The following is a 24,790-nucleotide window of genomic DNA, read 5'->3' on the forward strand; positions in this document are numbered from 1 at the left end:
ATTAGGACTGGTTCAAATGAATTCTTTTTGACGGCTGAGTAATATTCCATGGTGTATATGTACCACAGCTTCCTTATCCATTCATCTGCTGATGGGCATCTAGGTTGCTTCCATGTCCTGGCTATTATAAACAGTGCTGCGATGAACATTGGGGTGCACGTGTCTCTTTCAGATCTGGTTTCCTCAGTGTGTATGCCCAGAAGTGGGATTGCTGGGTCATATGGCAGTTCTATTTCCAGTTTTTTAAGGAATCTCCACACTGTTTTCCATAGTGGCTGTACTAGTTTGCATTCCCGCCAACAGTGCAAGAGGGTTCCCTTTTCTCCACACCCTCTCCAGCATTTATTGCTTGTAGACTTTTGGATAGCAGCCATCCTGACTGGTGTGTAATGGTACCTCATTGTGGTTTTGATTTGCATTTCTCTAATAATGAGTGATGTTGAGCACCTTTTCATGTGTTTGTTAGCCATCTGTATGTCTTCTTTGGAGAAATGTCTGTTTAGTTCTCTGGCCCATGTTTTGATTGGGTGATTTATTTTTCTGGAATTGAGCTGCAGGAGTTGCTTGTATATTTTTGAGATTAATCCTTTGTCTGTTTCTTCATTTGCTATTATTTTCTCCCAATCTGACGGCTGTCTTTTCACCTTACTTATAGTTTCCTTTGTAGTTAAAATGGACTTTTTAAAATCATCTTTTCAAATATCAGCACAATATTGAATGCGCTCTCTAAGCAGTGACTAGTAAAATGCTAAGGAACGGCCTTTAACGACTGAAAACATCTTCTAAAAATATTAAATTTAATGAATCTCTGGTGCATAGCTGAGATTTCTTTGTAATACTTTTAAACAATGTGTAATGTTTTGGCAAGTTCCCAAAGCCATTAATTTAGCTGGAGTAGAGAAAACAAAATGTAACAAATTTGTCTTCTCTATATTTTAAATAACTCTTCGGAAGTTAAAGTGTACGGGAAATCATGCTTTGCCTTCATCTGACTTCACAGCTGCATTCCTTAAAGTCCATTATTGATTTTCTTTTGTGTAGTAACTTTTCCAACTCTTCCCTCACCTGGCATCACCACTATCTATGTGCTCACCAGCTGTAGGAGAAATCAAAATAACAAATCAAACAAAGCACTGAATGCAGCGCATTAATAAAAAAGAGAGAGAGTTCCTGTCTCTTCCTGTGTATTTAACTTCTGTAGTCAATAAAAGTAACAAATCAACATTTACCGAACAGTTATGATTTGCAGCAATAAACCTTGTTCAAGTAATAAAAAGAGAGTGACAGAGTCACGAAGACATAGAGAGAATGCAAATTGAATAAGTCACAGCTGAGAACTGGTCAAATGGAATCTTCTTTTCTGGTAATTTTTTTCTAAATGTTCATAACAATGAAGATAATTAGCATAAAATAAAAGTTCATGGTCTTTTGAGCTGGGACTGTCTAGTTTCCGGCCATTTGTTCCATTAGTCCCTGAGCAAGTCATGGAACTTCTCTGAACATCACCCTGTAAAGTAACAATAATACATCTTGCACAATGTGACTGAAAGTTCATTAAGATGAACTGTTTAACACACTATGTGCAGTAAATTAACACTAAGCTTGTTATTCTTAGTTTAAAGCATGTAGAGCTCACATTTTTTACATGAGTGCAAATTATAGCTGAGGTACTGTATAAAAATATTTTTCTTATTAAAAACTAATATACTTAAATTGTTGAAATATTTAGAAAATCTCAAGAAGCTAAGAACATGTGTACAGAGAGGAGCGCCTCTCAGAGTCCCACAAATCTCCCCTGAAGACTCATTCCACCCTCAGGGATTTCTCACAATTATCAGCACTACAGATTCCAGGGGCATCACTCTGTACACAGTTTTGCAACTTGCTTTATGTGTTTCAATGTGACGTGCTTTTTAAAGTTAGCACTGAAATGCAAAAAGAAGTAAGAATGAATTTACATAAAATAAGAAGAAAGTAAGATATGCAAAGAAAATAGCATTGCCAAAAGCAGAGATGCCGGAGGGAAGATGGTATTTTCAGGACATTAAATTTGTCCTATATGGCTTCTCTGCTACAGAGAATGGGTCAGGGGAAAAGGGAGCCTAGAAAGGAGGCAGGGACGGGTAGTAGAAGAATTCATTTGCCATGCTGAGGCTTTTAGACCTCATAACCTGTTGGTCAGGGCATGAACTCTGGCACTAAATTGAGCTGAGTTCTAGTTCCAGGTACATCACTAACTGGACCTTGGGAAAATCGCTTAACCTCCTTAAGTTTTGGTTTACCATATTTGTTAAACAGGGATGATAGCATGTATAAAAGAATTTCATCACTAAACAGTCAATTCTTATTTGCAGTAGTTATATTCTATAAAGTTGCAGCAAGCACTAAATTACAAAATAACTGTTCTGGGTGAAATACAGGGCTAGGTTTCTAAGAGCTTCTGGTCACAATATTTTTATCACTACATTGATACATAGCCTTGTTATATGTGTGTTTCTGTTTAAAGACACCTTATTTAAAATGCATTACCAAATCGTTAGTATTGAACTCGCGGTCAACAGTGCTATCAGTCATGCATGAATGAAGCTTATCTAATACATGTATTTTCTCTGTAAGTCACAAGCTTCTTGTATTTGGGAACACAGTAACACCACACAGCACTTCAGCACTATACTTGGGGTCCTTGTTTTTAAACAGCAAAGTCACAAGAAAGAACACAAATGTGAAAACCACAATAATAAATAGACCACTGGACAAACACTAGGTTACAGGATGAGAGCTAACACAAGAAGGCAGGGCGTCACTGGGTTTGACCTCAGCTGGGAACATGCCTGATAGGTGACACTTCTGCTCTGTGCGCAAGTGACCATGAAAGCAAGAGAGTGTTGACTGAGGAATTACAAACACATTTTAGCAAGTAGGCAAATTCACAGTACAGAGTCCATGAATAATGAGGGTTGGCTGCATATAGAAACACTAAGAAATAGTCCATAAATATTTATCTTATTTGTCAGAAGGAAATGCTGAAACCTTCTGAGCTGGATGGTGACACTCATATTTTTGGTACAGAAGGAAAACTTTGAGGAGCCAGAGGAGGCAGAGAATAGCTAAGGGCAGGAGAGAAGAGAGAGATTTCACAGAATTTCAGTGGTACAGTCAATACCTGGTAAGGATAGGGGAAGTAGAGGAAAAGAATTCAAGACTGACCACAATGTTTCTGGCTGGGGCAACTCAGTAAACAAAGGAAAAAAATTCAGAGAGAGTACCAAAAGGAAACTGGATCTTTAAAACTGATCCTTCCCTGACTTCCCTTCCTAGCTACCTCTTCTAGGTGCCCTTTTCTAATTAAGCTGAGGGGAAAGGAGGCAAGTGTGATAGGACAGCTTTCTACTATTCAGCTCTGGTGTGCCTGTGAGAATCAACCCCAGAAGTTGATCAGAAGATCAGTTGATCAAAAGATCAGAAGCTCCATTCCCACTAATGGGCAGAGTTCGGTATTTGCAGACTGCCTAAATTCAGGATCCAAGGTACCCAGACTGTGTTACCTTCCCTGCTCCCAGCTTAGCTGCAGTATCCTGTGTTTGCACAAACAATGTCACATGTTGCAGGAACCACGTGTCCCTAAACTGAATTTCTGTCACCTGTCCAAAATATCACAGTCCAGTGCCCCACTGGGACATATAGCCTGGCCATGAACCATCTTAAACCAGCCATTAAGCTGAAATAATACTAGATATCTCCAGTTTCTTTCATCCTTTCAACAAACTTCACCAGTTCCCAACATAAATACTCTCACAATTCATAGGAGCCTAGGGGTCTATTGCAAACAGCTGACTAATTAGAAAAGGCCCTGATGCTAGGAAAGACTAAGGGCTGGAGAAGAAGGAGGCGACAGAGGATGAGATGGTTGGATGGCATCGACTCAATGGACATGAGTTTGAGCAAACTCCGGGAGATAGTGATGGATAGGGAAGCCTGGCATGCTGCAGCCCATAAGGTCACAAAGAGTCAGACACAACTGAACAGAGTAACTGAACAACAATAACAAGGGTCTATTGCAACTGATCCTTGAGGTCATAATCCTTAGGGCCACTTGAGTCCCTGCTGACCTCCATCCAATACTCCTCCTCCTCCATCTACTGCCACTTCCTGCCCACTATAATTGGAGAGATATTAAACTCAAATTGGATTTAACTTTTCTATCTCTCTTAAATAATATGATGGAGGCTGATGTCTGTCCATCCCCCTTCTGAGAGACCAGAACTGCTGCAGAATCATTTCTTGGAACAGCCCTACCTCATCTCAACTTCCTTCTCTCTGTGGCTGAGTGTAGCATTCCGTGAGTGGCCAGATGCAAATGTATATAAAATAGTAAGACAATTCAGGCCAAACTTGCAGTATGGACATGTGAAGTCAGGACTAGAATAGACTAACAGCGTAAATGGGAGTTAGTTTCTTCAGGAAGAACTCAACTGAGAAGCTGTTTTCTTTCCACAAAAGCCAAAGAAATATAATAGTCTATTACCGAAATGCAAGTTCATGTGCCGGACACAGAGTGAGGCCAAACAATACCAAAGTGTCAGAGTTTGGAGCAGAGAAAGGTTTATTGAGGTTCATACAAGGAGACAGGTGACTCACACCTTAAAAACCTCAAACTCCTTGAAAGCTTTAGGCAAAGCCCTTTTCTAGAAAAGGTGAGGGAGGGACATGGTGAGTTGTTGCATACTTCTTCATACTTGAGGTCAGGTCACGGTCAGGTAATGATGTTTGTATAAATCTCCACCAAACAAATGCTACTCTCTGTTCTGACAAGAAAGGGCAAGGTCCCCAAGCTCACTTCCACCCTCTGAGATCCAGGTTCTGGCTAAGAGGAGGCAGATCTCAGTTGGCAGCTTCTTCAGAGCCAGGTTCCCAGACCCTGCCCAGCTGTCATCACTGAGGGAGCCAGTTGCCCAGGACCCATCTAGCCCTCAGGCTCCTCAGGCCGCCCAAACAGCTTGGGCCAAGTCCTTCAGGCTGTGACTCAGCCAGGTTGTCCCTTCCATTAGGTCACAGAGGTAGGGATAGGGTAGAGGTTTACCGTTGCCTCAAGGCCTGGGCCCAGTCAGTGGACAGCCTTGGTGAGGGCTCTGGAGCTCTGCAGGACACAGACCCCAGCCTGTTCCCTGGGCCCCTCCCTCAGCTCACCCACTGGTCCAAGGCCAGATGAGCTGGAGGACCCCAGGTAGAAGGCCGGGATCCAACTCTTACCTTACTCTCCGCCTGACAGCCATCACTCCACCAACCATCGGTTGAATCTCCGACTAACGGTTGCTCACTGACAGTTGGCTGCTTGTGGGCGGGGCCCACTGCAGCTCTGACCAATGGCTAAGCAGGACCATTAACGTCTGTTCATTGACAGTTGGTTGCTTGGGGGAGGGGCTCACTGAGGTGCCAACGAATGGCCAAGGAGGACCAGTAACAGTCCTGTAGTAACCACTGCCTAGTAACAGGGGTGCGAAGGGGGCTTTAATGGGGCACAGCAACAGCAGACCCCCCAAGGTCTGCACTCAGCCATGCTCTGTTACACACTCTCCTCATCCTCCACCCCATCTCCAAAACAAAGAGCGAAAACAGTTACAAAAAGCATTTTGCTGAGTTTTCCAAGGAACTGATTCCCAAATACTGCTCTGCAGTGCAGTGTTAATACGGAATATGAACTACCTGGAGAACTCATTAAGAATACAGACACTAACCAAAAGTTCTAGTTCAGTAAGCCTAAAACCCAGGAATTTTCATTTTAAAAAGGTCTCCAGATGATTTTGAAAATCAGCCAAATTGGAAAAATAAACTTCAATTTTATGGTTGCCTAGTTTTGAGTAGTGGTAATCGATACTAGCTTCAGCGATTGATACGTGGCCAGTGAGGAGAAGGTCTGAACTTGAGGCAACTGCAGATAATCATATTGGTCCCAGTATAAGATAAACATTCCAATCAGATAGGACAAGGAAGGAATATGAAACTCAGAATACAACCAATCAAGGACAAAGGGTCCATTTGCTTATCCATTCATTTATTTTTTTTTCAAGAAAATATGTACCAAGAACCCACTGTATACCAGACTCGGTACTATATGTGGAGGATACAAGAATAAACAAAACAGGTCCAGATCTTGTTCTTGTTCATTTATAATCTATTGACACAGATTGTGAACATTAAACAAATAACCTCAAAAATAAACACATAAATATAGACTGAAGTTGTATAATGGAAGATTTGACTCAGTAGGGAAGAGCATGAAGCAGGGAATTGAGGTCAGGGAAGACTTCCTGAGGAGGTGACATTAAAGATAAAGTCTGAAGGGCAAGTAGGAGTTTACTAGATGAAGAGAAGCAGCAGAGTGTGTTCCAGGGAGGTGAGGAAAAGCCAGGAACAAAGGCTTAGAGGCTGAAAGAAATTTATCTGAAGTGCAATAAGAAGGAAGAGAATAATGGGAGATGAGGATGGGCAAGGAAGCAAAGATAGGTCATACAAGACAGGAAAGCCAAGTTCAAGATCAGGTCTTTGATGCTTGGGATGCAGGAAAGGAAGAAGGGAGATGAGAACCTGCAATATTCTGACAGGTAATGGACCAGAGGGCAACAGCAGTGTTGGAGGTAAGTGAATATAAGAGGGGAGATTTGAGAGGTATTAAGGAGAAATATCTTTGCCTTACTTAAATTTACATTATTAATTTCCATTATATTTATTTTGATTCTTACCTACTATTAATGGCAAATGACACTGGTTCTCACTGTATGGAAGTTAAATAACAGTTTTTAATGTAATTCTTTAAATATTTAATTAACTTATTTATTTGGCTGCACCAGGTCTTAGTTGCCACGTGTGGGATCTCTGTTCCCCAAACAGGGAACAAGCCCCCTGCACTAGGAGCAAGGTCTTAGCCACTGGACCACTAGAGAACAAAATAACATTTTTTAAATAAGAGTGGTGAGTTTTTTTATGTTATTTAGTGGGTTTATTTACTATTAGTAAATATCTCAGTGCCAGAGTTTTTTTTTTTTTTTTTATAGTCTAGGGTTTTTTTTACATTTTTGCTTCTTATTTTTAAAAACTGGAATAGTTTTCATATGCTATTAGACTAAATTATATTTTACAAATAGAATGACTAAAAGCAAATTCTCATCCTACCACACAAGTCAAAATTACAATTTTTTCTGGAATTAGCTAGTACCGATAATTATATAACCTGTAAATACACTAAAAACCACTGAATTATACATTTTAAAAGGATGGATTTTATGGCATATGAATTTTATATGAATTTTTTTAAACTACATTGTTGCTTCCAGGCTTAAGTTTCTACTTTCAGCATTCCTCCTATGTTTAATATGATCGTTGTTAATACTAATAGGCTATATATACTATACACTCTACTACAGCTACTATAATAAAGATGAATATATTTATGGATGGAGAGAGAGAGAGCAGATACATATATGAATATCTTTCCCAAGCTACCTTCTCTGGCATGCAAATTTATTACCAGAATCTTTAACCATAGCAGTCATTTTCATCCTTATACATCCCAGGAGGAGCACTTTAGTTGGTAGTGATGGAGACTTTGGAGATCTACGATGACTGGTTGGTTGGTTGGTTGGTTCCTGAACTTCTGTTATCTGAAACAAGCATACATGATACAGGTAGACCCAGCGCACCTGGAGAGCAGTTTCCTTGAACTCCATGGCAGCCCAGCTGTCTTAACTTTCCTCTCTGGCCTGATCCTTAAATGTTGTGGTCTTCCACATTCTTTACTGAGATCTCTTCTCACTCTAAGCCAGTGTCAACCTACAGAAATTCAGTCAGAATTTCTGGTGGTAGTTCTTAAGCATTAGGATTTTTTTTAATGTTCTCCAAATTCCAATGTGCAGTTGGGAAATAAAATTATGCTCTTCATCCCACAACCCTTCAATAATCTCATCCACTCAGTCATTTTAATTATCATCCTTATTCCAACAACTCACAAATCTGTATCTCTAGTTCCCACCACCTTTGGGAGCTAGAGATAAAACAACCACTAAACCACAAGATAAACTTTTATTTAATTGACACAAAATTTTAAAATATGTTAAACTTTAAATCATTTCTTCCTAGATTTTTATAATTTTCTTTCTCTTTTTTGAGGAGTGAAGAACCTATGCTTTGTTCATATCCCAAAAAACTGATAAGACTGCCTCCTGGGAAATGGAACATATGTAAGCACGTCTTTTCTAAACTACAGACACTGGATATTGGCGGTGGGGGGGGGGGGGTGGGGGCACACAATTTAAGGTCTCACAAGCACTAAAAAAAAAAAAAATCAATATGCCTGCTAAAGAATTCATCATTTCCCCATGTACCCAGACAAAATCTGCTCTTCCTCTCACTAAATGGCCCTAACACCCACCCAGTGGCTAAATTAAGAAACTGGGGAGTTGTGATTTAATTTTCTATCTTTCACATCCTCATCCTCATGACTGGCCAACTAACATCAATTGTAACCCTTAAAGAGATCATGAATCTGTTTACTTTCTCTTCATCCCCATGGCCACCATGTTCTCTTGCTTGGAGTACCATGGCAGCCTCTTAACTGGTCTCCTTGCCCACAAATCCTTACTTGGTCTGCACCACCAAAACTACATTTCTAAACACAAATGTTTTGTGTGTACTTAAAATCTTTCAGAGTCTCCTTACTGCCCTGAGGATAGTGTTTGCATTTGGTTTACAAGGCCCTTACAAGCCTCTCCAGATGCTTTCACTGCTTCCCCTGAGGCTGGTCCAATCCCCTCATCATTCCTTCATCTCACTTTAGCAGAAATTTCTTTCTTTGGAAAAATATTCTCTAGTCTCCCAACCAGGTGTCCCTTCCATTCATGGCCATAACACCACACACTTACTCTACTTACTGCATCAATCGCTAACTTGACTAGTCCCTGCTACAACTGAGTGCCTCAGGAGCAGAGACAATTCTTCATGATTGCCCATGCTTGTCACATGTAAGTGTTCAGTATTTGTTGAAATAAACAATGAATGATGAATGAAAAATAGCCCTGTAGTCCTTGCAAATCTCATTAACGAAACTTGCTTTAACCCTCTTTAAGCAAAGTTAGGATACAAGAAAAACAGTTATTAAAAATAAATCTTGCACACACATGCACAGCAGACCCATGGGCTACCCTGTGGATATGAAAGGGCTGGAGTTCATTTCAGCCAACATTTGTAAGTAGTTACTGTTCACTCTGTCCATAATGAACTTGGATTATGAAGTGTCAACAGTCACCTAGTCATCTTAAATTAAGAAATATTAAAGTATGAAATTTGTCATTTAATATAAATAGTAGCCACTATTACCATCCTCCAAGCACTGTGCTCAGCAGTTGACACATATTGTCTCATTTAATCACAATCAAGCTCTCAAACAGATCATATTACAACTTCTCAGAGGAAGAAACCAAGGCTAGGGAAGGGTAAGCACATAGACTACAATAGTACAGTTAGGATATGAAAAAGACAGATTTCCACCTTTATAGCAGAAAAATAAACCAAACACAAAACTTCTACTTAATATTGCCATGTCACATTCAATCTTGCCCTAGTAAGTGACAGAATACAAGGTTAAGGCCGCTGGAGTGAGAAATGCCTTCAAGTCGATAAAATGGCGCATATTCATGGAACATAGCCCATGCCAAAGAGGATGCTTAAAATCTTACCGAGTTCTTTATCTGAGTGCAAACTAAATGAGTTCAAAAATGTAGTATAAAATGTACCTCTGCTTAACAATCATATGTCCCACTGTCCCTAGAGACAAACCAGGGGTCTTCTCAGGTGGGCCACTGGTAAAGAATCAGTCTGCAATGTAAAAGACACAGGAGACGGGTGTTCAATCCCTGGGTCAGGAAGATTCCCTGGAGGAGGAAATGGCAACCCTCTCCAGGATTCTTGCCTGGAAAATCCCATTGACAGAGGAGCCTGGCGGGCTACAGTCCACAGGGTCACAAAGAGTCAGACACAACTGAAGCAACTTAGCACACACGCACGCAGATACAAACCAGATTCTTGGAAGTACGTATTAATTGGGGAGGGGAACTTTAGTTAAATAGTCTAGCATATTAAAATAACTAAAATGCACTGAGTTCACTCTCCTGAAAAATGCAATAGCTACTAGCTTCTTGGCTTAAAAATCTTGCCTTGTCAAAAACTTTTTCATTTTTTTCTACATAACTTTTTTAAAGAATTTAATTCCTCCCTCACGCCTGAATTAACCAAAATAATAATCTCTTCAGTTATTATTACATAAATTAGTAGCCTAACTAAAATGATCCCCAGCTACTAAACACTTCATGCTCCTCGGGGCTGGCCTCTCTCTATTTTAACGTCTCTAAGATTAAACAATTCATTTTAATCTCACTATCTTTAGGATCCACATAAGATATACAGTAATCATTGATTAATTTCACTCATCTGATAGACCTTCATAGGCTTACTATAGGCCAGAAATTGTCTATCACGTACTTACTAAAAAAAAAAAAAAATACTTACTGAGCATTTATGTGCTGGGGATTTGATGGTAAACTCTATAACCAGGGTGTCTGAACTTTATTTGCCCATTCTTAAGGCAGGACCTAAATGTCTGTATTTTTCAGTGTCTCTGAGATACTACTGGGTTGGCCAAAAAGTTCATTTGGGTTTTTCCATAAGCTATTATGGAACTTTTTGGCCAACGCAACACTAATTATCAGGGACTTCCCAGGAGGCCTAGTGGTAAAAGAATCTGCCACCCAATACAGGAGACACAGGAGATGCAGGTTAGATCCCTTGGTCAGAAAGATTCCCTGGAGAAAGGAATGGCAACTCACTCTTGTATTCTTGCCTGGAGAATTCCATGGACAGAGGAGCCTGGCAGGCTACAGTCCATGGAGTTGCAAAGAGTCAGTCATGACTGAGCAACTGAGAATCATACTAATTACCATAGATCATACATATTAGCCTGAAAGCCAAATCCAACCTGCTGCCCATTTTCATATGACCACAAAGAAGCATTATCTTTACATATTTAAATGGCTTTTAACATCAAAAGAAAAATAATATTTCTAATAGATGAAAATCATATGAAATTCAAATTTCAGTGTATATAAATGAAGTTTTATTAGAACACAGCCAAGCTCATCTGATTACATCTATGTCTGCTTTTTCATTACAAAAATTTAGTGGTTGTCTAAATGTCCATCAACAGATGAATGGATAAAGAAGATGTGGTATGTATATATATATAAAATATATAATGGAATACTATTCACCCATGATAAAGAATGAAACAATGCCATTTGCAGCAAATGGATGGACCTAGAAATTGTCATGCTAAGTGAAGTCAGTCAAAGACAAATACCATGTGATATCACTTATACGTGGAATCTAAAATATGACACAAATCTACTTATTTACAAAACAGAAATAGACTTCCAATCAAAGGAAACAAACTTATGGTTACCAAAGAGGAAAGGGTGTGAAGAAGGATAAATTAGGAGTTTTGGATTAGCAGATGGAAACTACTATGTCTAAAAATAAACAATATGGTCCTACTGTATAGCAGAGGAAAATATATTCAATAACTTGTAATAAGCCATTATGGAAAATAACATATATATATATAAAGACTATATTGATATTGCTGATATTCAGATATATACATATATCTGAATCACTTTGCTGTACCCCAGAAACTAACACAACATTGTAAATCAACTATACTTCAATAAAAATATTAAAAATAAAAAATGAAAAAAGTTTATTGGTGTGATAGAAGCCACACTCTCATTGCTTTGCACACCTGCTTGGTGTACTATGAATCACAGTGGCTCAGTCATAACTTAATGGCATTTCAAATGTCATGTGAATTACCTTACCATAATCTTTTTTATTACCAGTGGATACCCTTCATGCTAAAATAAGAGAAGTGTGCCGAACTTTCAGTACACACTGGAAGATGGACCATGTTGTTACTGAATTAAATGACAAAGCACTTTGTATATGAGTCAATGACATTGTATCTGGGCTAAAAGAATATATTTAATTCCAGATTAAGCACTCATCACAGTATTCCCAACTCACAGAAAATTCAATGGTCAGAAAATATTACAAAATGAAAACAGACTATCTCATCATAGAAGAATTTCTTCACAGATGTAAAAAAAAAAAAAAAAAAAAGAAAATGAGCCTGCAACCAAAGTGAGTTTGTAAGTGGTTCATTTGTAAGCCAAGCAAGGGAAGTCATTTACTAATGCTAACTTAATTAAGTTGTGTTTGATTGCAGCAGCTGAAGCAATGTGTCCAGAGAAAATAAACTTGTGTAGGACTATGTATTAGTCTTGGTAAGAACAGTAAAGACATTGGGAGCAGTATCAATATGGTCAATTCAAAAATGAGGCTAATTATTTTGAGTGGTTTTCCTTGGTTTTAATGAGTTGACAGATGTTATGGATACTACTCAGTTGTTCTGCATACCAAGAGTCAATGTCGATTTTGAAGTGACTGAAGAATTAGCCTGCAAAGGCTGCCTGAAACCACTACAAACAAGAATATTCACATGAGTAGGAAAAAGTAATAATCCAATACAACTTAAGTGGAATCTGCTAAAATGTGTAACAACTTAGGGTGGTTAAAAATTATATGTGGAGCAAAAAGAGACTTGGTTGAACAAAAATAAAGAGCTCGTAAAAATGTATGATTATTCATTTTATTGTTCATCAGGAGGAACATTGAGGAAAATATTTGAATTTTATCATGTGGATGTTAAATTAGTAGTGTTAGTAGTCACCTTCATTTGCTCTAGTGGCTTAACCACTGTTAATCCCATGAAGCTTTCTCAGAAAATATAGGCTGAATATCCTGACTCATTCCACCACACAAAAGTTTTATGGATTAACCGTGTCAAGTTTTACTGTGATTTTTTTTTTAAACTCAGGGTCACAGCAATCCCACTCCTGGGCATACACACCAAGGAAACCAGATCTGAAAGAGACAGGTGCACCCCAATGTTCATCACATTACTGTTTATAATTGCCAGGACACGGAAGCAACCTAGATGACCATCAGCAGAAAAATGGATAAGGAAGCTATGGTACAGATACACCATGGAATATTACTCAGCCATTAAAAAGAATTCATTTGAATCAGTTCTAATGAGATGGATGAAACTGGAGCCCATTATACAGAGTGAAGTAAGCCAGAAAGATAAAGACCAGTACAGTATACTAATGCATATATATGGAATTTTAAAAGATGGTAACAATAACCCTATAAGCAAAACAGAAAAAGAGACACAGATGCAGAACAGACTTTCGGACTCTGTGGGAGAAGATGAGGGTGGGATGTTCTGAGAGAATAGCATTGAAACAAGTATACTATCAAGGGTGAAACAGATCACCAGCTCAGGCTGGATGCATGAGACAAGTGCTCAGGGCTGGTGCACTGGGAAGACCTGGAGGGATGGGATGGGGAGGGAGGCAGGAGAGGGGATCAGGATGGGGAACACATGTAAATCCATGGCTGAGTCATGTCAATGTATGGCAAAAACCACTACAATATTGTAAAGTAATTAGCCTCCAACTGATAAAAATAAATGGGAAAAAAAACAAACAGCTGCCCTATACTGAAAAAAATAAAAATAAAAAAATAAACTCAGGGTCAAGAAACAAGTATTTTCTGGAAAAAAAAAAAAAAAAACCCACCCCCAGTCACTAACACTGAACATTGAATAGCTTCGGAAATCAGCTTTTCTTATGAATTTAAGAATGTTTTTCAATGAATTCTACCTAAAATTCCAAGACAAAACAGCACATACATGCCAAAATTTTATAACGATAAAGTCATTTCAACGACTAACATCTGAATCACAAATGATGTCAGGCTGTTTTACATACTTCCCATGCTCACAAAGGTTAAAATAAAAAGTAGGATTTCATTCCCACACAGATTGACAGACTATATATTTTGTGAGCTCAAACTACAGCAATGTTTTTCAGACTTCAACGCAAGTGAAAAGGAAATTTCCAAATTTCAAAATCCTTTTAACTGGGTGCAATTAGGGAGCTTCCGCCTAACTTTCTATTATAAGTGATTAATCTGAAATATAATGACATGTAAAAGGAAAATAATCAGGAGAAAAATCTAATAAATTCTATAAATGACTTCTAAGCTATGAATATGCTCAATTAAAATCAGATACTTGTGGACTGATACTACTATTTGGCAGTATCATACCAGGAAAGATTGAAGGCAGGAGAAGGGGACAACAGAGGATGAGATGGTTGAACGACCACCGACTCAATGAACATGAATCTGAGCAAGCTCCGGGAGTTGGCGATAGACAGGGAAGCCCGGTGTGCTGCAATCCATGGGGTTGCAAAGAGTCAGACGTGACTGAGCGACTGAACTGAACGGAACTATTGGATGAAAAGACATTTTTTTATCCTCCCTTAACATACTCCCATTCTTCTCATTAGCAAATCTATATTACCAAAAAATTGTTCACAATTATTTTTATTTTAATTTAATCAATCAAAAATTTGTGGAAATGTGTTTTTTCTCTTATCATATAAGTACTTATGTAATATCTTCAACTTCACCTTCTGACCTCCAAAGCCTAAATTTTCCCCTTATCAAAAGAAGGGAAACAACCCTTGCTCAAAAGAGTTGGTGGTAAAATGGGGCATCTCACAATCTCTAAGAAGTAGGAATGGTTTATGTTTTCCAAAAGTAAAATAGGTTACAAAAATGTAAATTAAAAAATTGTCACAGATTATAATAGCCAGGACATGCAAGCAATCTAAATGTCCACCAACAGAGAAATGAATAAGGAAGATGTGGCATATATATACAATGGAATATTACTTAGCCATAAAAATGAAAGACACTGTGCCAATTTGCAGAGATGTAGATGGACCCAGAGACTCTCATATAGAGTGAAGTAAGTCAGAAAGAGAAAAACAAGTATCACATATCAATGCATATATATGGAAAAATCTATAAAAATGATACAGATGAACCTATTTGCAAAGCGAAAATAGAGAAAGACACAGAGAACAAACATACGGACACCAAAGGAGAAAAGGGGAGTGGGATGAATTGGGAGATTGCGATTGACATATATACACTGCTATATATAAAACAGACAACTAATGATAACAGATTGTATAGCACAGGGAATTCTACTCAGTGCTCTGTGGTGACCTAAATGGGAAAGAAATCCAAAAAGAGAGGGGATGTGTGTGTGTGTATATATATATACCTGATACACTTTGCTGTACAACAGAAACTAACACAACATTGAAAAGCACTATACTCCAATAAAAATTAAAAACTCTAAGTATAACCTTGTCTAAAAGGGGAACAAGAGACAATATACCTCCTACGATTCTCACCAAAAGCTTCCATTCTGACATAGATTATGACTCTAGGAAGGATAAAGAAAGCCCCCATTAAGAGAGATCAACAGGGCTGACAGCCTCCACAAAGACTCCAAGATCCCACTCATGGCTGAAAATCCAGGGATTCCAAGAAACAAAGAGAAGGTAAGCAGAATCTAGAGGCCTAGAAATTAGGGTCCTCCCCATTTACGTGGCACCATGCTAATCTCCTGGATTTATATGCAACTCCATGGAGAGGGCAGGCACCAAAATAGTGACTGAAATACAATTTACCAAGATGCAGTAAAGGTTCACAGTCAAATCTGGGTTAACATAAAAAAAATTGCATACATATTTGTGAATAAGAGTCATATCTGCTACCTGATATGGCCAACTTCATAACTACATGATGATTGAATGGAATACATTATGTAAAGTATTTAACCAAGCACTCATCACCAAAAGTCTTAGCTATTATTAATATTTATCCAGCCTCATCTTTCACATTCTCCTTTCACATTCCTACCTTATGTGCTCCCTGTTATGCCCCAGAATCGCCAAGCATCTGTCACATTTCGGTGCAATAGTACATAATGGTCCTTCTCCCTGGGATTATCACTTCTTTTTTTAATCTCCTGGTTATTTTACTTTATCCTTCAACCTCCATCCTTTTCCAGCCTGCTCTGCCCTGCTCAGTGCTCTGGACACTGACCCAATGGACTGTCCCAGTTCCCTCGCCAGCTGACTTTTGTGGGCAGGAGAACTGCCTTACAATATTGTGTTAGTTTCTATGGTATAATGAAGTGAATCAGTCATAAGTATACATATATCCCCTTCCTCTCGAACCTCCCTCCCACACCTCCATCCCACCCATCTACATCAGTACAGAGCACCAAGTTGAGTTCCCTCTGCTACACAGCAGCTTCCCACTAGCTATCTATTTTACACACATGTAAAAATATATAAGTATATACATGTCAATACCCATCTCCCAATTCAACCTACCCCCTTTCCCTCCCTGCCATTTTCACACATTTGTTCTTTACATCTCCATCTCTATTCCTGCCCTGCAAATAGGTTCATCTGTACCAGTTTTCTGGGCATATACCCTGAGAAAACCATGATTCAAAAGACTCATGCACCCCAATGTTCATTGCAGCACTATTTACAGTGGCCAGGATATGGAAGCAACCTAAATGAATGGATAAAGAAGATGTGATACACATACAATGGAATATTACTCAGTCATTATAAAGAATGAAATAACGCTATTTGCAGCAACACGGATGGACCTAGAGACTGTCATACTGAGTGAAATAAGTCAGAAAAGGAGAAATATCTTATGACATCCCTTATATGTGGAATCTATAAATTTTTAAAAAACCAATACAAAATAAAAGTATTTACAAAACAGAAACAAACTCACACACTTGGAGAATGAACTTTATAGCTGTGCAAGGTAGGGGGAGGAATGGGGGAAGGGACAGTTAGGGAGTTTGGGATCAACATGTACCCACTGCTATATCTAAAACGGATAACCAACAGGGTCCTACCTGTACAGCATGGGAACTCTCCTGAATGTTACATGGCAGCCTGGACGGGAGGGGAGTTTGGGGGAGAATGGACACATGTGTATGTATGGCTGAGTCACTTTGCTGTCTACCTGAAACTATCACAACATTGTTAATTAGCTATATGAGCAATATAAAATAAAAATAAAATAAAAAGTTAAATATTTTTTTAAAAAATGTAATGTGCTTGAATCATCCCCAAACCACCCCCACAACCCTGCTCTATGGAAAAACTGTCTTCCAAGAAACCAGTCCCTGCTGCCAAAAACATTGGGGAGCACTGAAATAGGAGTTTTCTTCTCTGGCTGCACATTAGAATCACCTGGGAAGCTTTTTAAACACTCTTAATGCTCGGTCCCATCACAGAACAATGAAAAAGTACTTTCTGGCCGTGAAATTTGAGTATTAATGTTTCTTAAAAGGCTTCTGGGGTGATTCCAGTGTAAAGCTAAGACTGAGAATCACTAATCTAAAAATTCAAATCTCCATCTCTTCAATCATAATCCATGTTTGAAGAGGTGAAAGTGTAGTAAATGTTCCATAGGTTAAAAATGAAGATAGAAAATAAAAGATGAGTTGGCAAACCTGCCTTTAAATAGAACTATGTTTTTATCCCAAACTCTAAATGTGATGTCAACTAGTCATAAAGACTGCTTACAAATGTTTTGTTAACAAAATTAAACCTTATTTATTCTAGAGATGTTCTAAAAACACCATATGGAACTCTGATCACAGTTATTACATAATTCACAAGGGTGTTATGTGAATTAATAAGATAATAATCATAAAGGTTTGGAGAATCCATAAAGAATAGTGAAAAAAAATACAATCACACTATTATTAGTACAATTATGCTGAATCTGAAAATAAATCTAATAATCCATTCAAGGAAATAGGAACCCAATTTGTTTACTTGTGATTACTTCTTAAAAGGAGGTAAATAAACATACATAGATATTTTCTTGTGAAATCATAAAATTGACCAAATGAGATAAATTATTATTATATTTCCAGATATAAAATATTTTAAGCATAAAAACAATAGAAGAGGTCACAAAAGAAATTATAAAATTTAATACCTAAATATAATGTTTTGTACATTGAAAACATAAATAAAACTTTAAAATAGCCTAGAAAAGAATAGATACAACAACTGTCAGACAGGCATAATAGCATCAATCTGCAAAAAACTCGTAAGAAGACATACCACAAAAGACAAAGAACATAAATATATAATAATATAAAATTCATTACACATTCAATAAATAAGGAAAAAAACATTCAAAATCACCAATAAAAATAAAACAATAATGAGTATGATTCACCTATCAGACAGGTGAGGACTTTTTTAAACAATGTGTAACTTATAAGAAGTTAACGTGCAAAGTATTATCTGTTACTCTTCCTAGATCCCCATGTTTACGGATTTATTTATGCGGGAAACCTGGGTTCGATCCCTGGGTTGGGAAGATGCCCTGGGGAAGGAAAAGGCTACCCACTCCAGTATTCTGGCCTGGAGAATTCCATAGACTGTATATTCCATGGGGTCACAAAGAGTTGGACACAACTGAGAGACTTTCACTTTCACTCATGTATTTAGCCATTAATGTTTAGGTATTAGAAATTATCTTCAAAAGCAGAAGGAGGACAGTACTGGAAACAATACATGCATGCATGCATGCTAAGTCACTTCAGTTGTCTCCAGCTCTGTACAACCCTAGGAACTGTAGCTTGCCAGGCTTCTCTGTCCATGGGATTCTCCAGGCAAGAATACTGGAGTGCGCCGCCATGACCTCCTCCAGGGGATCTTACCCTGGAGGTAAGATCTTACCCTTATCTCAACCCGGGGATTGAAACAGCATCTCTTATGTCTACTTGCTTCGGCAGGTAAGTTGCTTACCACTAGCACCACCTTGGACGCCTGAAATCAAAGACACTAGAAAAGAAATGTTAAAGATTTTCAGCCAAGTATATTCTAAGGGAACCAAAATAAATGAAATCACCAGAGGTCCACTGATAATTCATAACTTAACAGCAACATTGACAAAATACAATCGATTTTTCTTCAGAGGAATGATGTAATGACACAATAGATGGGGAGCAAGGGACACAGCTTTCATTCTGCAACTGAAAATAAGCAATGTATGGAAGCAGGGCTTGAGGAAGAAGACCCAGAATTTGTGCGCAGACACCATCAAACAGAAAGCAGAAAAGAAGCAAAAACAAAGGAGACGTAATAAATATGGAAGACAGATACAGACACAAAATAAACATAATCTGATATTTCTTAAAATAGGTAAAAAGATAATGGAAGTTCACCTTCCTGATTAAAAAAAGGTATTTGTCAATTTAAAAAACCAGAAAGATTACTAAATGAAGATCAGCCTAAAAATATCCTGCTGCAAATTTCAAGAAAAAGATAACACCATTTTCAGTGCCACTGAACTGTATGGTTAAATATGGTCAAATAGTATGTTTTATATTATATGACTTTAATCAGAACAAAAAAATTTACTGAAAAATAAAAATTTTAAAGAAGAAGTCACCGTTTTGATAAAGACAAGAGTCTTTAAAAAAAAAAAAGAAGAAGAAGAATCTGAGTTATTGTTGTTGTTCAGTCAGTAAGCTGTAACCCTGACTCTTTGCAACCCCATGGACTACAGCACACCAGGGTTCCCTGTCCTTCACTATCTTCCAGGGTTTTCTAAAACTCATGTTCATTGAGTCAGGGATAGCATCCAATCATCTCATCCTAGGTTGCCTCCTTCTGCCTTCAATCTTTCCCAGCATCTGGGTCTTTTCCAATGAGCCGGCTCTCCCATCAGATAGCCAAAGTATTGGAGCTTAAACTGACTGGTTTGATATCCTTGCTGTCCAAGAGACCCTCAAGAGTCCTCCAGCACAACAATTCAAAAGCATCAATTCTTCAATGTTCAACCTTCTTTATGGTTCAACTCTCACATCCGTATATGATTATTGGAAAAATCATAGGTTTGACTAGACGGACCTTTGTTGGCAAAGTAATGTCTCTGCTTTTTAATATACTTTCTAGGCTTGTCGTAGCTTTTCATCCAAGGAGCAAGTATCTTTTAATTTCATGGCAGCAATCACCATCCACAGTGATTTTGGAGCCCAAGGAAAGAAAATCTGTCACTGTTTGCACTTTTTCCCCATCTATTTGCCATGAAGTGATGGGACCAGATGCCATGATCTTCGTTTTTTGAAAGTTGAGTTTTAAGACATCTTTTTCACTCTCCTCTTTCACTCTCATCAAGAGGTTCTTTAGTTCCTCTTTGCTTTATGCCATGAGTGGTATATCTGCATATCTGACATTGTTGATATTTCTGCTGGCAATCTTGATTCTAGCTCGGGATTCACCCAGCCCGGCACTTCTCATGATGTACTCTTCATTTAAGTTAAATAAGCAGAGTGACTATATACAACCTTGATGTACTCCTTTCCCCATTCTGAAAAGAGGAAATAAACAACAGTCCATTGTTCCATGTCCAGTTTTACTGTTGCTTCCTCGACCTGCACATAGGTTCCTCAAGAGTCAGTAATGTGGTCTGGTTTTCCCATCTCTTTAAGAACTATCCAGTTTGCTGTGATCCACAAAGTCAAAGGCTTTAGCCTAGTCAATAAAGCAGAAGTAGATATCTATTTGGAATTTCCTTGCTTCTTCTATGATCTAACGGATGTTGACAGTTTGGTCTCTGGTTCCTTTGCCTTTTCTAAATCCAGCTTATACATCTGGAAGTTCTTGGTTCACGTACTGCTGAAGTCTAGCTTGAAGGATTTCAAGCACGACCTTGCTAGGATGTGAAATTAGCTCAATTTTATGGTAGTCTGAATATTCTTTGGCATTGTCTTTCTTTGAGACTAGAATGAAAACTGTTCTTTTCCAGTCCTGTGGCTACTGTTGAGTTTTCCAAATTTGCTGACATATTGAGTGCAGCATTTCAACAGCATCATCCTTTAGTATTTTAAATAGCTCAATTTCATTTATCCTGACTTAAATTGAAGTAAAAAAGAGGATCAATCATCAAACACACAAAATTAGAGAGGCCTGATGACAAACAGAGGTGATTAATTAAAAAATAGAAAATATTATGTATTTAAAGCAATGATCATTACTTAAACCAAAGAGCTAAATTAATAAATATTAAAAAATAAAACTTACCCCTAAGAAGGGGCACTGGAACCAGATAGTTTTTAGAAAAGTTTTTTATCAAACATTCAAAGAAAATATATTTCTTCTATTACATAAAGAAGTGCAACTTTAACACTGCTAAGAGACTAGCTCTTAATATACTCACTACCAAAAAAGAATGATAATTATGTGCTGTGATAGAGTAAGTGTTAGCTAACACTAAGATGGCAGTCACATTGCAATATATAAACTCATCAAATCAACATGTTGTACACTTTGAACTTACACAATATTACATGTAAATTATATCCCAATCATTTTAAAAATGAAAAAGAAATTCAAAGACTAATAAGAATGGAAAAGTGCCGAATTTGATCCCCAAATCTAGCATTGCCTTCATACTACAACTGAGAAAACAATAAAGAAAAACTAATGACTATTAGAAAAACAGATGTAAAAATTTTAAGTACAACACTACCAAATTAGATAAGCAGCATTAAAAAAGAAAAAAAAAGTGATTGAAGACAAGTTTCCAGAAATATTTGATTAACTCAGTATTAAGAACTCTATTATACTAATGCATTAATCAGTAGGTGAAAGGGAAAATTCTTGCCAAACAATTTATATATTTGATGCAACTCCTAATAAAACCTCAAAGGGATTCTTTTCACTTGAAAAAAAAAATGATTCTACCTGTTTGGAAAGAAATCACCAACAAAAATACCTAAGTCAATAATAAAAAGGAAAAACAAGGCATAAATGTTCACCACAGAATATCAGAGCACATTACAGAGAGTGACACAAATTTGAGAGGAGATACGTGTAAAGCGAGGGCTTCCCAAGTAGCTCAGTGGTAAAGAATCTACCTGCCAATTCAGGATTCACAGGAGACACAGGTTCAATCCCTGGGTCAGGAGATCGCTTGGAGGAGGAAATGGCAACTCACTCCAGTGTTCTTGTCAGGATAATCCCATGGACAGAGCAGCCTGGCAGGCTACAGTCCATGGGGTCACAAAGAGTTGGACATGACTAAGCAACTGAGCACACATGAGTAAAGAGAAGACAGGGGTCAGAAAATGTCCAACACCTGTGAATTTAATACATGATAATATTAACACTTTAAACAATTGACAAAAAATAAACTCTAATTCAATATTCTAGAATAATCTGTTAATACTAAGAGAGAAGGAGAAGGAAATGGCAACCCACTCCAGTACTCTTGCCTGGAAAATCCCATGGACGGAGGAGTCTGGTAGGCTGCAGTCCATGGGGTCATGAAGAGTCGGACCCGACTGAGCGACTTTGGTTTCCCTTTTCATTTTCATGCATTGGAGAAGGAAATGGCAACCCACTCCAGTGTTCTTGCCTGGAGAATCCCAGGGATGGGGGAGCCTGGTGGGCTGCCATCTATGGGGTTGCGCAGAGTCGGACACGACTGATGCGACTTAGCAGCAGCACTAGAGGGAAAACCAGCTGGCACTCATGGTAAAGAACCCACCTGCCGATGCAGGAGACATAAGAGACTCAGGTTCAAACCCTGGGTCGGGATCCCCTGGAGGAGGGCATGACAACCCACTCTAGTATTCTTGCCTGGAGAATACAATGGACAGAGGAGCCTGGTGGACTACAGTCCACAGGGTCGCAAAGAGTCAGACACAACTGAAGCGACATACCATGCATGCATGCAGAAGGGGAAAATTGTTAAAACTTACTTCATACTACATACGAAAATAAACTATAGATGAGTTTTAAATTCAAAACATGGGAAAACAAAATTACAAATATAATGGGCTGAGGTGCCCTCCTTGAACCACAGATTCCAGCTGGATGAAGAGGAGCTAGACCATGCTCTAGAGCACCTGGCCACTGCTCTGCAAAAGCTAGATGAAGCCCAGAAAGTTGCTGATGAGAACAAGAGAGGTATGAGGGATACTGAAAACCAAACCTTAAAAGTTGAAGAAAAAATGGAACTCTGGGAAATCCAACTCGAAGAAGATAAGCACATTGCAGAAGAGGTATATCAGAAGTTTGAAGAGACAGGTGGCTCATAGGTTGGTGATGACAAGGAGACTTAGAATGCAGAGGAGCAAGCTGAATTGGCAGAATCCCGTTGTCAAAAGATGGATGGGCAAATCAGGCTAATGGGCCAGAACCTGAAATGTCTGAGTGCTGCTAAAAAGTACTCTCAAAAAGAAGACAAATATGAGAAAGAGATAAAGATTCTTAGTGATAATCTAAAGAGGCAGATATCCATGCTGGGTTTGCTGAGAGATCGACAGTCAAGCTGCGAAAGACAACTGATGCTTTGGAAGACAGTGAGATGCACGGAAGGACGCTGGACCAGACTCTGACCTGAATGAGATGCAGAGCACCCTAGTCCCGCCCTGCTGCTGCTCCTCCCTCTGACTCTGACTCCACCTGACACCAGTCTGCCCGAAGAGGATCTTAAAGTGAGGACAGATCTGTAATTGGAAGGCTGCTTTCACCTCTCCCAAACCCACTCCTGTATCTTTACCAAACTGCCTCGGCCCAGAAGTCCAGCTGGGCTAGAGGTCGAGCACCTTTGGGAACAATGTTTAAAGGAATGTGAGCACAACACCTTTTCATACTGTTCATGGGGTTCTCAAGGCAAGAATGCTGAAGTGGTTTGCCTTTCGGAGATCAAACCAGTCAATCCCAAAGGAAATCAGTCCTGAATATTAATCGGAAGGACTGATGTTGAAGCTGAAGCTCCAATACTTTGGCCACCTGATGCAAAGAACTGACTCATTGGAAAAGACCCGGATGCTTGGAAAGATTGAAGGCAAGAGGAGTAGGGGACAACAGAGGATGAGATGTTTTGATGGCATCACCGACTTTATGGACATGAGTTGAGCAAGCTCCAGGAGTTGGTGATGGACAGGGAAGCCTGGCATGCTGCAGTCCATGGCGTCGCAAAGAGTTGGACATGACTGAGCGACTGAACTGAACTGAACTGAGCAGAGCACAATGCAAAGTGTCTACAAAAGCATGTTGTGATGTATACATTTCGTAATTATCTTTTTTGCTGTTGATGATGTAGCAACCATTTGCAAAACATTCCAGATAACTCTATAGCTCTGAAGAAGAAGTCTAATCTTTTTCTCACTTCTGATTTCTAATCCCTTTCTCACTTTCTCATTTCAGCTTAATTCATATTGCCGTTTCTACAGAAGAAGGGAAAAGGTATGGGCCTGCCCTACTGAGAGTCAAACAGCCCAGAGAAAGACTTCATTTTAGGAAACTTCATTGCTCTGTAAAAAATACCCACCAAACTAGAAAGGTGATTCCAGGAGGAGTTAGCTGGGAAAAGAACTATTATTCAGGTTTTCAGCTTTTTGGTATCTTTGGGCAACAATTGACTAGACATTAAGATGAGACCTCTGAGACCAAAGTGTTGTACCAGCTCTACCCTATTCCCAACCACTAACAGAATGGATCATGTGCAGGGGACTTCCCTGGTCGTCCAGTGGCTGAGACTCTGTGCTCCCAATACAGGGTGTGGGGATCCATCCCTGGTCAGGGAACTAGATCCTACATGATGTGACTAAAGATCCCGCGGGCCACAACTGGAAAAAAAAAAAAATTTAAAAAATCCTGCATGCCGCAACAAAGATAGACCCCAAGGG

General features: G+C 38.7%; 1 protein-coding gene and 1 pseudogene across 4 annotated transcripts in view; one reads left to right on the forward strand and one right to left on the reverse strand.

Annotated features, from left to right (window-relative positions):
• Positions 1 to 24,790, reverse strand: part of SUGCT (succinyl-CoA:glutarate-CoA transferase) — a 734,496-nt gene that overhangs the window by 543,133 nt on the left and 166,573 nt on the right. The window lies entirely within an intron of this gene.
• LOC122674642 lies at positions 6,606 to 23,499 on the forward strand (annotated as a pseudogene).

The sequence above is a fragment of the Cervus elaphus genome, chromosome 18, assembly GCF_910594005.1.
Source record: "Cervus elaphus chromosome 18, mCerEla1.1, whole genome shotgun sequence".
NCBI lineage: Eukaryota > Metazoa > Chordata > Mammalia > Artiodactyla > Cervidae > Cervus > Cervus elaphus.